The sequence below is a fragment of the Plectropomus leopardus genome, chromosome 17 (assembly GCF_026936395.1).
Source record: "Plectropomus leopardus strain MGB_pleo_1.0 chromosome 17, ASM2693639v1, whole genome shotgun sequence".
NCBI lineage: Eukaryota > Metazoa > Chordata > Actinopteri > Perciformes > Serranidae > Plectropomus > Plectropomus leopardus.
Genome location: NC_142192.1, coordinates 9441149 through 9453275, shown reverse-complemented (window position 1 = coordinate 9453275; position 12127 = coordinate 9441149). Strand labels below are relative to the sequence as shown.

The window sequence follows — 12127 nt, the reverse complement described above, 5'->3', positions numbered from 1 at the left end:
GATGGGATGAAAGAAACACCACAATAAAGAAAGGAGAGGCCAAAGCAGTAAATATCCCTGGGCCACACAGTGCAGATACTAATTGCGTTCCCAAACTCTGGCGCAGTAAATAATGAAATTTTAATTTCTGCTCTTGCCATTGCGTTTTCCTCATTCATGTTCAGATGAATGTTTCAAAGAAATTTACTGCGGCTGGAGGAAAAAAATGAAACTAGGCTGTGTGTGTGTGTGTGTGTGTGTGTGTGTGTGTGTGTGTGTGTGTGTGTGTGTGTGTGTGTGTGTGTGTGTGTGTGTGTGTGGTGGTGGTGGGGGGAGGTTAGAGAGGACAGAAAACACAGAAGATGGAATATTTGTGCAGAATGATAGCTAATTGGTTGAAAGGTTTTGAATGAGCTTACAAAAGCAAAGCAAATCAATCTAATCTACACATACTTTCCCCTGAATGATTGAAAAGTGATGTGAACACGTAAACATACAGAGTGATTTTGCATAGGAAATCTATGGACAGAAACATGTCCTTCCCTCAACTCAACAACGAACTGTCCGACCAGAAAAGGCCAAAAAGTCAACACCAGTTTAACCACCCGCTTAAAAAACACATTTTTGCTTGACCAACTGTTACACTTATGACAGTGTTTCTCAATTTATGTCATTACCTCAAAATAGTCCTTTTGTTGATGATGTTGATGATGTCTGGATCATAGATATCTCCTAAAACAATATTTGCACAAAATTGCAAAAAAGCAGCTCACATTCTATTTTAATCATATTAGGATGTTTATGATGAGACATCAACTGAAAACCATTTGAATCAGTCACTGACAACCTCAAAATAGTCTGGCAGATTTCTATCAGGCTGGAGACATTCTCTGTGCCATGCTGAAAACAACCATAACCTGGGTTTCTACATGGAATGGAGAAAGGACATTACTGGCCTTATTCATATGTTGGAAGTCTAATGCTACATTTACACTTTAAGAGACAAATCAACAAGCTACAATTCATTTTCAACAGAAGCCAGTGACACAGAGCTACAAACTGACGCCTGACACTTATCACTGCTGATGGGTGTGACTGGCTTCAACTTTTTTTCAGCGCTCAAATGATGCTGTGATGCGTCAACCAGCCAAATGGTTTGGTTTTAGCTGTGGCACTTTGTTATTTAGACTAGTTAGCTGTAAGTAGGCTAGCTTTATGTAAGCTGCAGGTCACACAGGGACGCAATGGGGCGGCGAAATGAGATGTTAAAATGGGGCTTGGACGTTGATCATAGTAATTTTTATGATCTAATACAAATTTGTGCAGTCAAGGTGTTTTGTGGCAAGGCGCAGACAGACAAAAGTCATTGACGCACACTTCAACAGCGAATCAGCGATAATGTAGCAGGGCATGCTGTTCCTGTTACTTGTAGTGTGAACTTTTCGAACAGGGAGAGTCCATGAGCACTTGCTGTGTTAATCTTTTATAATATTGTAAAAGATTTCGGGCCGTTGTACTGCACATGTCCTTGGGCCACCAAATACTTCACATTCTACCGTGAAAAGAGTAGAATGGGTTACAAATCAGCTCCTTATAAAAGGCCTGATACAGCACTACAGAGGCAACACAATCACAGCAAACCCGTATTTATACAAAAAGTTAAAAACATATGCTACCAAGAAACTACCCAGAAAAAAACAAGATTTATACTGTAATCATGCAGTGCTTTCTGGAAACATCTTTAAAAATCTATCAACAGACCTCCAATTCATTCACAACATTTCAGACGATTGCTCTCAATGTTAATGACTGCTGTCATATGACACACCATCATCCATAACACTATGTCTGCAACAGACTGGCTAACTGGAGAAGACTTCCTCTGCTCTCCTTCCCTTTTAGTGCTGGCAAAATTCAAAATGAACAACCATTCATCTAGATCCGCTGGCAAACAAAATCAAATAAATCAACACTTTCCCCAAATATAAAAACATTTGTGTTGTGGGCAGATAATTAATGAGCACAGCTGCACTAATTAAAAGCCATCTGAGTTCCATTAATCTTGGTTGTTGAGTCCCATCGTTTCTCAAAGTGGACAGCCACGCCTTTCCTGTGCGATGCCCGTTGTCCTTGGACTCATTTTTCAGGTGATTTGGAAGAGCATTGTTGCTTTATTAGCATCATGAAGAAACATGAAAGCACAATTAATAATGCATTCCAAGATCGGCACAAAGGAAATTATTATTTCTCTCTCTTGCAGATTACAGTGTGGAAAACTGAGCATTGTAGTAAAGCTTTACTTGGACAGATGCAGCCCGACAAAACGTTTTTCATGTTTAGTCTTTGCCAGGTTTTTCCCTCCATAAGGCCAACGCTGGAAATCCTCCATGTTCAACTATTTAAAGAAATAACATCTGCTTTAAATTGTTAAGGTTAAACACATTTGACTTTGGTGATCCAGATGGATCACAAGATTACAAAGTCAATATCCAGTGTTTCCAAAGCACGGTATCAAAATGCCATATTTTGAACACTGTCTGACAAAGAACTTAGAGTGCCTACATCATTTTACATTTGGAAATCAACAAAAATGACAAAGCTTTTAAAGTTTTAGATTTAAGGTTAGCTGTTAGCCCTGTCTCAATGATCATGCTATTGTTGAAAAGCATGACAACATATATGGACATCAATCATTTTGCTGACCTTGATATTGCTGGTTATATTTACATGCATGTTTGTTTGTATAAATAAGTCACCCATATTTTAGTCAACACCAGTGTTCCCGGAGCATTGCTAAGCTTGTCTCTTAGTCTCAAACTGAGTAATTTTGGGCTACTCATATGTAGATAGTCTACTAAAATGTCATATATACCTTCTTGTATATATTTACAGATGTTATCTTAAAGAATCCGTTAATTTTTTTTTTTCCAATTTATTCCAATTCCAATGTCTGAATTTTCTGAATTAAAATTGCAGTGCTCTTTGAAAGGGTGCACTTGCATTATTCAGGCTGTTCTCAAAACATTTGCCGCCAAAAAGTAATGCACCCAAATTCATACAGTCTTGTATAGACACAGGTTGGGGTTGTGGATGGGTCACAAAAATCAGCACTTTCCCTCAGGACTTTCCCCCGGAGACGCGTATTCGCTACTGTGTGAATTTGAGTCATTTTAAAGTACATAATCACCATATTTCTTTTCCTAAATCTAAACTTCACATACCTACACCAAGTTTACATTAATTACATAACTGTAAGGACGTAATGTCATTCATGGGACGCTAATTCACAGGAAATCATTGTTCTGTTGTGTGTATTTTCATAGGACATCAGACAAACAGCTGTATGGGGGATATGTGCATGATTATACAATCATATTATTAGTGGTATAAAATGATCTCAAAATGACAATAATATTGTGTACCGCAATGACTGTGCATACATTGTTCCTGTAATGGAACAATGTATCACGTATGTATTTTCTTCACAGACCTATATATTGTTTTCATTTTTCCGTCAAAATCAATATTATATTATTCAATCATGTATGACCATTTGTGACCTTGACAAAAAGCCTATGTTAGAAAATAACATAAGATCAAAGTCTTCATTTACTAGTTTTTCCTGACCTTTCAGCTGGATCTCATGGTCTTCTTTGGTGAATGGAGCTGCCTCGAGATATCTGCAAAATATTATAAACAATATTTCATGAAGCCAAAATCCATAAAAAGTCAAACAAAATACAAATCTATTCCATATGAAAGACCTTGCAAAATCATAAACACTAACTCCAACTAATCTGCAATTATTTTTCCCACCCTGTTAAAGAGCTCATCCCTGCTTATCTAATAAAAAACATTCATTCCCATTTGAGGCATGCTCTGAGATGGATTGGCAATATCGTCACAGTAATAAATGTTAATCCACAACTTTACGTTGCTCTGACACAGCTCATAAATACTATCAGAAACATAAACAGCGGAGCACAAGATGACTGAAGCCTCAGCCTCGTTTGCATGCTGAACCTTTGGCAGAGACAGAGGGAGGGGAAGGAAGCATATGGTGTAAGGCTGCCATAAACCGGTTTTATGAAAATGGCTGGAATGTTTATTGAATTTAACAGTACCTTAGGCGCTAACGACTCATCTCATTTTACCAAAGCTTGCTTATAAATCTCTCAGAGCAAAATGACAAACACAGCTTGATTATCACTGTTGCTGTGAAAATAAGTTGTTAAAGATGCTACAGTGATGTTTTTGTTTTGTGACATGAAATATATTTTCACTCCTTTCTGCTAATATTTGATTTTCTTATGACATCAGATGAAAAATCTTAATGCAATACTAACATACATGTGCCACTTATTTTATTTAGTGAGTTTAAGGCCTTGTATCCTATTTCAGTGAACACCATTTCCATCCCTTAGTTCTTTTTTTTATGGGTAGAGCTAGGGGTGGCTTCTGGGGCTCTACCCCCAAATCTATACTATTCCCCTCTACAGAAATCTAACAAAATTAAGTAACTGTTCTGTTGACCTTATATTAAATCCACAGTATTAAAGACTGCATTTACTTGGCACTGTAATTTCTAAATTTTATAATAAGAGCAGACCTGATTATTATGGCATGGATTCAAATGTAGCAGATTTATCACATAAAAATGCATTATGTGAACTCTAGCAAAGTATAACTACAGCCCCTTTACCATTGCACAAAGAAACTAATAACACCCCCAAGTATCTGGCTTTTTCATTTTATAGGAAAGGTTACAATCGACATTCCCTCACTGGTCCAATAACTCTGCAGTAATCACGGTATTTATCGGCTCCAGCTTCCATCAGAAGTGATGGATATACAACACCCAGTTGGACATCCTAATTCTAACCCCTTTAACAGTGCAATCCACTGACAGGCTGCCAGAAAATATTGTCTGAGCAGTGCTCAAACATGGTTCCATATTAGTTTTTACACCTAGTTTGAAAGAGAGACTGAATAAGTAAGAGATATAAAAAAGAACTAACCACTGTACGTTTTTCACTGGCCTCCATGCTGCTGCCGTACTTTCTACTGTTTGCTGACCTGTTCTTCAGGCTGCCCATGATATAGTTGTGATACACCAGTGAAAATACAAACCCAAAAAACCTTAAAAGCATACTTGTCTGCTGCAAAGCAGTGTTCACTGCGGCAATGGAAAATGAGTCTTATCGCCTAGTTTTAGCACAAATTTTCCTACCCAACCTATGACTTGCCAATAACAAATATTAGCATTCATTTTGCCTCCTTTGAGATGACAGGAGTGAAAATTAGTCATCCTCAACATTTGCTGTTTTATGGTTTTAGAATGATGAAGACAGTTGGAGAACAATTAAACAAAATCTCCAAGGGTGATAATTGTTTTGCTTAGCAACTATCATGTTTTTCTAAGATGATAAAGAGATTTTTATTCTATTATCTTAAATGGCTTGAAAAATCTTGCATATTTGTATTTTTGCTGTAAATGGGGGAAAAAATCTCTGAAATCTCTGAACTTCCTTCTGTTTGGGCTGGGCCCAAAATGTTTACAACGTCTAGCTCCGCCCCTGGTCCTTTTGCAGTCATTCTCCAACATAGTGTGGGTTCTGAGAATATTGCAGTTTGAGTCATACATACTCATTTCACCTCCCACAAGCTGTTCTTGAAAAAAACCCAACGTTAGCTAGATAATTGCTGTTTAAAACCCTTTTTTTCTGCATTCTTAATTATTCATTTCTTCATATGCTTTGTGTAGTACATAAAATTGTTGTTGTAATCACAGGGGCAATGGCCATTAAGCCCTAATGTGGCTAATGTTTGCCTAATCAAAGTTTTATGGACGGCAATAACTTTGAAATAACATTTTTTAATTATCCTTTAATTTGAGATGTGATATTGGTGCAATCTCTCATTGGAAGAAAGACCCAAACAATAATGGTCCCCTTGGGCATCGTTATTGTTTTCCACATTAAAGGTAAGAAAGCAGGGCAAAGTACAAGACCTGTTTTTTTTTTTTTTTTATAAACATACTTTGGTACTTGCAGGGAAATTTGTCTGCAGCTCAATTAACATCTGTAATTGATTAAAAAAAAAAAGATTCATTCATCAAGCTGAAACAGCATTGTTTTAGGTCGACACTTAATTTTAATTTAGTAATCTCTCATAACGCTGATTTTCATAACACTGTGACATTTACAAAGGAGTCACAGTGACAAGCAGTGTTATTGTTTAATACATGAAGCATTGGTAATTTAAGTGTTTCCCTGATACACATTCTAACATTGATTGGTTTGAAGAAAACAGTAGGATTGATAGGTGAACAGAAAGAAATGAATTCTAGCATTTAACAACTGAAAACATCACAGCTAGAGAAGCTAGTATATGACTTTGAAATATGTTGGGGGGGGCAAGACTTTCAATTCATGTGACATGATGAATTTCAGGAAAGTCTACATTTTGTTATTGTTCCTCCTACCCCCAAATTACCTTTTCTCTGCACTTTCTCGGTGGAACATACAGTATTTACCCCCTTCACGGTCCCCACCACCCAAGCACAGACGTTTGAGCGAGTTTATTAGTTCAAAAGGATTATTATTCTAATGTGAAAATGGAACTAATGGTGTGCCAGATGCTTTTTTGCACAATTATCTGAGAAAACAAGTCTCAAGATAAGTCATGTGTTATTATTTGGTCATTTTTCAGAGACCCTTCAAAATTGCCCAATTATGTTCTATTAAGGCAAGGCCAACCCTGTCAATCAATGCGCCAGTGTTTGCCCGTGCCTTCAAAGACAGTCCACTCAAGATTTAATGGCTCTCAGAAGTTTTCACTGCAGCAAAGTATTAATGTTGCTCAGACTAATAAAGTTTGTTGTTCTCTAGATTCAATAGTTACGCTGGTTATCAGCACAACTGTTTTGATGTTTTGTTTTTGTCTCAAAAAGGGACAACAAAAGCCATGCAGGAAAATCTGACTTAATGACAAGTTACACTACTCAAGACCTGCCTGGATGAGTTTTAAAGAGAAAACTTGGCAGTCTTTTATGGAACACAGTAATCATTGAGCAATACATGCGTTCTATATGCCAAGAGCCGGACACCGGGGTAGAAGAGCCTACAGGACTTGGTGCAAAAAGTAGTTAAAAAACTTGTTTCTTTCTAATAACGAATTACATCCAAACTGTTCTGTCATGATTCAAGTGTCTAGCAATTCCCCTGCTGGGTGGCTGTTTTCCATCCTTGCACAGAGGACACATCAGTAGATGGTTCACAGAACACTAAATACACGCCCCTCTTTCCAGGGATAGGAAAGTGGCATCCCAAACATGCTCAGGCACCACGTCTAACACTGGGATAATAGAGCTGTTGACCAGGGCTCAAAAGACATTTTTCCACATATAGATTGAACAGGGGCCTGTTGTGCCATACATATAGTGTTATAATGAAATATGATCACATTGAAATGGCCAAAATTTCAAATAATGATCAACGTATATAAAAATATTTTCTGTGAGAATACCTCAGGCCTCCTACCATTTAGAGCACTCTGTTTCCATCATTTTTTTCTACTCTGGCTACAGCATGATAGTGTTCCCTATTCGTTTATTTGCTCATCTGCTTCAGGCACGCTACTGCAAGTGTTTACATTACGTAGCCTACACTGCTACATGAAGCTACATGCTAAGGGTTGGGGAAACATGAAATTGTGGTTTCTGATGTAAATTTCTCCCTGCCTGTACATGTCCAGCTGTGATTTGGGTTTAGAGCAGGGATGCACGAAATTGCATTTTTGCCGATATCTGATATGCTGATATATCGAAAATATTTGGTGTTGATGTTTTGCACATGTTCACTTCATCTGTTGTCATATCATCAGAAATCAGCATGTGTGCCAATTCCGACGATTGATTCTAAAGCCAATATCTGCAGATACCAATGGCATGCTGATATTATTGTGTATCCCTAGTTTAAAAGCTTTTTGGTTATTTTTCCTGGCTGTAAGGTCAGTGCCAATTTACATGTAGCTACAGGCTAACGTGAGGAAAACATGTAATCCTTGCTGATGTTTTAATTTTCTACACAATTGCGTATCATACTCCTGCTGGAACATGTCCGGTTGTGTGTAGAAGCCATATTAGAAGACGAGGTGCTGCTATTCTCCATTACAGTCATTCCATGGCTACAACAATGGTGCAGAGACACAGAGATATGGAGGACTCAGAAACACTAACCAATCACAGTGAACTGGCCTTTTTCGGGAAGGGGTTTTAAAGAGACAAGCGCTAACTGCAGTGCGTCTGACAGATAGCAAACACAGGTGTTCCAGGACAGACAGTATGAGGTTGAAAAAGCATTTTTTGACCATTAAGCATGGAAACGTGTTCTAGTAAAAACATGAAATGGCGAACTGATAAAGTAATATGTCCTGTACATGCTTAGGAAATTCAAAATAGGTAGGATCCAAAAGTTTTAAATACCTCCACAATTTATTCTGAGGGAGACCACATTTTTCCATTAAACTTGTCAGAAGATTTAAGAATACCCCCTACAATATGTATACATCCCCCAGCACTTAAATTCTCTTTTCATATTAGACTATGCCTAAAAATGCCTGACCTCCCACCACCACTCTTACAATTAAGCCACAAGAAGGCAGAATGATTAAGATATGGACTGAAAAATGAGTGTCCTGCTGATATTTTTCCCCAAATCCTACAAATGTTAAACTACAGGATGTGTCTTTTTCTCCGAGGATCAATTTTTGTCTTTTAGAGAATATGAGTTTTAGATGTCTCTTCACTTCTTATGGCAAGTCTACTCTGCCCGAAAGTCATATTGTCCCCTTCTGTTCCCCGTTTGCCAAAACTTGTGCTCGGTCAGCTCCAAACACATGCACTGCCACTGGGAATTTTTGGCAACCCAAGTGTCACATTCGAGCAAAACATCTGTTGTTTTACCAGCCTGGCCAAACCCATTCTGTCATGGTGAATTAGGGAAATGGGAAACAGTGTCACCCATGAATCTGACACCGATGCCTGATTGGCTTTATTCACACAGAAGTGCATATTCAGTGGATTCTGATGGAAGATAATAAAATTTTGTACAGTGGTCGTACTAACATATTTTGTTCAGCTATGTAGCATTCTAAAAATACTATGTGAACGGTGGAGACGTTGGGATATGATAAAGTCTCAGTGACGTGGCCCAGTGCTGCAATCAATCTCCACCATCTCCCTGTATGCCCTTCTCTCTGTTTCTCTCTTTGTTTTCATATCTCACTGTCCCTCCCTCTTCGTCCTACATCTCCCTCCTCTCTGTCTAACTCTATCTTGCTTGAGAGCTAGCATATGTCTCCAATCATTTCCTCCCAGCCCCCACCCCCTCGCCTTCTCCTTCCTCCCAGATTTCCTCTCTTCCCCTCTGTCTCTTCCCCAGTTACTCCTTCATCTCTCCCATCTGACTCGAGCCGTGACTGGTGCAGTTATCAATCACGAAAGCCAAGCCTTGTCAGGGACGAGTGAACCCAGAGGCGCTCCTCTCCCCTCACTCCCTCTCTCTTTTATCTGTCTCGGTCTCCTTCCTTTAACAAATTTGTTCCAGTTAATAAGCCCTCCAAAATGACCCCCTCTTCCTAATTAAGCACAGGCAGCATGTAGGGAAATATGATATTTAATTAATGATGAGATAAACTCTCTCCCAAGGCCCTGTCAGAAAACCATGACACCATGTTTGGCGGTTTGAAATCAAATTAACACGCCAAAAGACAGAGAAGAAAAACTGATGGGTGATTTTGCTCTCCCCCTTCTGATTCTTCGTCTGACAGAGGAACACGGTAAATCTGGATTTGGATTTTGAAACCAATCACTTCAGTCGTAACTCGCTTGTATTGTCAAATAATACATGCTGTCATGTTCACAAGCTCAGTTTATTAATTACCATTTCGTTATACTTTGTCCCAATAAGCCATTCTTCAAAGATACTCTATATATCAGCTCAGGTTTAGATGAGTGGTTTAACACTTTAACATGCACAAGACCATACATTCAGTCATACATACATACACACTAGGGCTGCCCCCCCAAGCGTCGATGATTCAAATCATCAGATGCTGGGTCAAATCTAGTTTTTGTCAGTCAAATCACTACACAATAATTTTTTTTCATTTTTAGTTGCATCATTCTACACAAAGCAATGCAGAACAACAACATGACAAGAAATACGCTTTTGAAAACATTCTTGTCTCAAAATTACCAAAATACAGAACTAGTTGTGACGGAGACAGAGAGCAGAGCAACTTAGCTCACATGCTAAATGTCAGTGATGCCCACTAAACTTCTTTTAAACCAGATGCTGGTTTGACCACCTCTACTGTCATCCTGTGCGATTTCCTTTTAGGATGACAGAGCTGACAGGAGCCGCGCAGGAGAGACACTCCATTGTGTGGCAGGACTTCAGGTTTTCCCACACATTCATTTATTTGGGGCAGCCCACAACATTTCAAACATCTGATGTCACATATTGATTTTATATTTTGAAGCTTGACCTTTCATTAGTAGCGCTATTGGAGCATTTACACTGTGCAGTTATTCACTGCACCACACTCTCAGAGTGCAGAGCGTACTGTGGGCAGAGATGGAGCAGTAGAACACCAGAAACGGATAAAGTGAAACTTAAACGTTTATTGTGCTGGGTCTAAAAGTTTGCTTTTAGCAGCAGCTGCACCTCTCATCCATCGATCTGATCAGCGCCTATCATACCAACAGGTCAGTTATCCATCCTGCGACTCACACTCCTCAAACTGCTGCAGAGAATAAAAAAGAACTTGTGACGAATTTCGCCTGCTCTGCGTTTACGGACCCGCAAAAACATGAGGGGACACAGAATGATTTTTCAAAAGAAGGTACAGTGATATCTAGTGTCTGCAAAAATTTTGTTGCACTTTTCCAACCCGTCGTTACTGTGGTTAACATTAGCTCAGAGGGCTAACTCAGCCTGTTTATTATTTTACGGAAATATTGCCGTCACCCTGAATGTCCCGCCGACCCCCATTCAAACTCTCAAACTCTATATAGATTGGATACAGCCTTAGAAACAAGAAAGACACAAAAAACCTATGGATAAGATGTAGCACATACCACAGGCAAATAAGTAGCAGTATTGAGTTGTAAACTTTGGGACCTCCTCCAATAGTGGAAGGCAAAGAACCAGTCCAGCATGTTTGAGCTGCCCTCAACTAGCCTGTGTAATTCCAACATGGATATAGCCAGACGTGCAGTCATACACCACCATCATAAGCTTTTAAATACCAAAATGTTTAATATGCAAACGATTCAAAGATTCAAATTAGTTACAACAAAGACTACATATCAATCAGAAGTAGCTCTCTTACCAGTGCCCACAAAGAATGTAAAAGACGTTCACTGACAATAATTTATTCTCTCTTATCTCATTATCCTTTATGTGATTTCTGTGTTTACAACAAAATTTCTTTAATCATGTCCAACATCTCATTCTTTTATTATGTTTTAACAAGCGTTAATTAACGGCTGACACGGCAAATCACATTTAATAATGCATGGATAATGTTTTGTCCACAACATATGGTGTACTTTATTAATATTCAACATCCATTGTCACATTCTGTCTGACAGGGCCCTTTCAGAAATGGGCCATTTTGATGTTAGTGCAGTTATGAGCAAAGTTGTTGGTAAGTTGTTTGTAGTCACTGACTGGCATTTAAAGATTTATTTCATATTTTCTAGATATGAAGTCTTCTATTTGTTAAAACTCACCCATCACACTGATTATGTTTCAACAAATGAATACTCTGAATTAAAGATGCCAGACACAACTAAAATACAGTTTTTTCCCTTTCTTTTCAAAATGCAATAAAACAACCATTTCCAGGTCAAAAACAAAGCACACACACTCGACAGAATTCAGAGCGGAGGCCCGAGCCTGTGTGTCTATATCAGGCACACAGTAAGGATATCGTGGGATAAAGACTCTCCTAAGAGAGTAAGGAACCACAAAGGTCAGCAAAGGCCCACTGTATTCTTTTTAAGCTCAAGCAAGATGAAATACATACCAAGTAAATATGAATTCCCTAACTGCACAAATTCCCATAATACACTTCAGGC

General features: G+C 38.6%; 1 protein-coding gene across 3 annotated transcripts in view; it reads right to left on the bottom strand.

Annotated features, from left to right (window-relative positions):
* tshz1 (teashirt zinc finger homeobox 1) overlaps positions 1 to 12127 on the bottom strand; it is a 200879-nt gene that overhangs the window by 142443 nt on the left and 46309 nt on the right. For all 3 annotated transcript variants that reach the window (XM_088090477.1, XM_088090476.1, XM_088090478.1), the window contains one exon: positions 3607 to 3659. The gene's annotated coding sequence lies outside the window, so the exon portion shown is untranslated. The remainder of the gene's footprint in view (positions 1 to 3606; positions 3660 to 12127) is intronic.